Source organism: Silurus meridionalis, chromosome 3 (genome assembly GCF_014805685.1).
Source record: "Silurus meridionalis isolate SWU-2019-XX chromosome 3, ASM1480568v1, whole genome shotgun sequence".
Lineage (NCBI taxonomy): Eukaryota > Metazoa > Chordata > Actinopteri > Siluriformes > Siluridae > Silurus > Silurus meridionalis.
In genome coordinates this window covers 33,288,833-33,292,337 of record NC_060886.1, presented here as the reverse complement: position 1 = coordinate 33,292,337, position 3,505 = coordinate 33,288,833, and the positions used below count along the sequence as shown (strand labels likewise).

The 3,505-nt window shown below is 40.5% G+C and overlaps 1 long non-coding RNA gene across 1 annotated transcript; it reads left to right on the top strand.

The window, feature by feature from the left end:
• Positions 1-1,372: 1,372 nt before the first annotated feature.
• On the top strand, positions 1,373-1,863 carry LOC124383016. Its single transcript, XR_006925175.1, has 2 exons — positions 1,373-1,484; positions 1,573-1,863. It is a non-coding gene; the product is annotated as an uncharacterized LOC124383016 (long non-coding RNA).
• The last annotated feature ends 1,642 nt before the right edge of the window (positions 1,864-3,505 follow it).

Genomic DNA, 3,505 nt, shown 5'->3' with positions numbered 1-3,505 from the left:
CTCAAAGTTGTTGTGTTCGAAGCAGGAAAAATGGGCAAGCGTAAGGATTCGAGTTTGACAAGGCCCAATTGTGATGTCTAGACGACTTGGTCAGAGCATCTCCACAACTGCAGCTCTTGTGGGATGTTCCTCGTCTGCAGTGGTCAGTATCAATCAAAAGTGGTCCAAGGAAGGAACAGTGGTGAACTGGCGACAGGGTTATGAGCGGCTGAGGTTTATTAATGCACGGGAAGGTTGGACCAGACGAGCTCCTGTTGCTGAAAATGCTGAACAAGTCAATGCTGTTGATGCTCAATGGGTCAGAAGTGTTTGGGCAGGTGGTCATAATGCTATGCCTGATCAGTGTATATACATAATACTTGAAATATGACTAAAAACTATTTTTATAGTAAGAAACCCATTTTCCTAATCATTTCCTCAAAGACTTGAATGCATTGATTCGACTAATCTCACCAGATGAGAAAAGAGAAAGACTGAAAAGAATGAAATATACATAAATAAAACAGTCCAGCATCAAATACCCAGCATTCCCTGCTTTTGCCTGGTGACCGGAAAAGAAAAGCAGTGTGTCTATTTACAAAATCTCAACAATACAGGGATACAGGGCCACTGGTGTCAGTATGCGAGCCCGCGGGTGCGGCCCGAGCACAACGCGAGCGAGCTCAGCGACGCCGAGTTCGACGAGAAGGCCGCGAGCGACGCGATGTTTCGCCTCAAAGGCACCCTCGGCCTGTGGTGGAGGTGCGTGCGCGTTTTTATATTATTCGGCGTGTATTCCCGACCCAGACCACACTCTAATATTTCATACACTGTATTTATACCAAGAGATCTTTACAATTCACATGATCATGGTAGATGAAAAAGTTCACTCACTTAATTTGATTACAATATATACATTATATTGTAAATTGTAGTGTTAAAGCGTCATTTTGAACACAATACTGTAATTTTTCATGTTTACTTGTTTAAAATTTTTATATTTATTTTAACTGATTAATTTATGCATCTCGCAATGCATCACGGGAAGAAATACTTCCGCGAACGTCTTCAAAAGCATAAAAGGCTTCAATCTTGTTAAAAAAGCTTTCCTATAAGAATATTACTGTATAAATAATAGAAACATGTTGAATGGAAAGATTTGACGGTAAAACTTACAGATAAAACACGATGAATCTCTGGATTCCGTTTCACATCAGCGTCATTTAGCCACGCCCACATCGCATGTGCCGTAACAAACCTTTTCCTCGTTTTAAATCTATAGATGTATGTAACAGGTGTATAATTTACCCTGTTCAATTTACATGTCCTGTTTCAATTCATACTAAACTGTTGATTTGTCTTGTTTATACTCATATCTGTGTTTATAAATGTAGTTGCCTGATCAAAATGGGTGCTTCTCTTAAATGCCTTGATAATAGAAGCTGATGTCACTTCCTGTCCTGACTCCTCCTCTTCCCTTTCTGTATTGTAATCTCATTGGAGTGGTGGGTTTTTCCTAAATTTATGATAAACTGGTTTAATTTTATATTAATTACTTTTATATTTATTTATTATTTATTTATATATTTATAGGTTGAAAGAAGCAGAAATAGAGGACAGGGTAGTGTGGAGGAGGATGATCCGCTGTGGCGCCCCCTAAAGGGAGCAGCCGAAATAATTTTTAATTTTTTCTCACTGAAGTTTTTGTGTGAGGTTTCTTTATCTATCTGTGAATATTTTACACTTTTTGTTTGTATTTTTATGAATGTGAGGGCACATGGTGATAAGTCTACCACACACACAATAAGTGAAATATCACCACAGGGGCTGCTGATTTGTTGTGTGTTTTTTAGAAGAAACATTAAACACTTCCAGTGAGCTGCAGTCTGCAGTCCCGTGTCTGATTTCACATCACAGCACACAGAGTCAAGTATTTCAACTGGTGTCGTCGATAGTGATGAGCGATACCAATCATTTTCTTTTCAATCCGATACAGAGTACTTTCAAGACGAGTATCTTCGATACAATACTTCTATGAAATATGTATAAACTGTTTTAATACAAATCAGTGGCTTTGCAGGCAGGTAGCATTAATGTCTCTGCCACAGTGTGGGGCTTTTTTTGATTAGGCTACGAGTTCAGCTACTAGGTAGCTCACTTTGAGATCTCTCTCCTTTACCTTTGTGTTTTTTTTATTAATGTTGACATCATTAATTCTTATGTCATGAATAAACAAGGTCATTATTGCGCCACCTACTGTCACTCAATTACTGTACATGCTGGAGTATTTTCATTACTCTGCCAGTCACTACATCAGAGAAACAGCCACTAAACAATGCAAATTATTTTCAGTAAATTAATAATCATTTTCTATGAGACCAGCTCTCTCATCCACACTCCTAAAAACATCAGTAGTTTGTAACCAGACACACTGATAACATCCTCACACATCTCCTTAATATCACACATCTGTACTCTGGTCTGAGAGAAAAAAAAGAGAGAGAGAGAGAGAGAGAGAGAGAGAGAGAGAGAGAGAGAGAGAGAGAGAGAGAGAGAGAGAGAGAGAGAGAGAGAGAGAGAGAGAGAGAGAGAGAGAGAGAGAGAGAGAGAGAGAGAGAGAGAGAGAGAGAGAGAGAGAGAGAGAGAGAGAGAGAGAGAGAGAGAGAGAGAGAGAGAGAGAGAGAGAGAGAGAGAGAGAGAGAGAGAGAGAGAGAGAGAGAGAGAGAGAGAGAGAGAGAGAGAGAGAGAGAGAGAGAGAGAGAGAGAGAGAGAGAGAGAGAGAGAGAGAGAGAGAGAGAGAGAGAGAGAGAGAGAGAGAGAGAGAGAGAGAGAGAGAGAGAGAGAGAGAGAGAGAGAGAGAGAGAGAGAGAGAGAGAGAGAGAGAGAGAGAGAGAGAGAGAGAGAGAGAGAGAGAGAGAGAGAGAGAGAGAGAGAGAGAGAGAGAGAGAGAGAGAGAGAGAGAGAGAGAGAGAGAGAGAGAGAGAGAGAGAGAGAGAGAGAGAGAGAGAGAGAGAGAGAGAGAGAGAGAGAGAGAGAGAGAGAGAGAGAGAGAGAGAGAGAGAGAGAGAGAGAGAGAGAGAGAGAGAGAGAGAGAGAGAGAGAGAGAGAGAGAGAGAGAGAGAGAGAGAGAGAGAGAGAGAGAGAGAGAGAGAGAGAGAGAGAGAGAGAGAGAGAGAGAGAGAGAGAGAGAGAGAGAGAGAGAGAGAGAGAGAGAGAGAGAGAGAGAGAGAGAGAGAGAGAGAGAGAGAGAGAGAGAGAGAGAGAGAGAGAGAGAGAGAGATCATAAAATATTATAAAACAAACAGCTGATTAATAGTTTTACACAGAATTAAGCAAAAATCAAGCACTGACAGTGCCACTAGAGGGCAGTGTGAGACTGACAATTGTCAATGTGAACTGTGGGTTACAATTCAACTTTTTCTATATCTAATGCAGTTCTTCTTCTTCTTCTTCTTCTTCTTCTTCTTCTTCTTCTTCTTCTTCTTATTATTATTATTAGTGTTATTAATTTCTTCTACTCCATGCT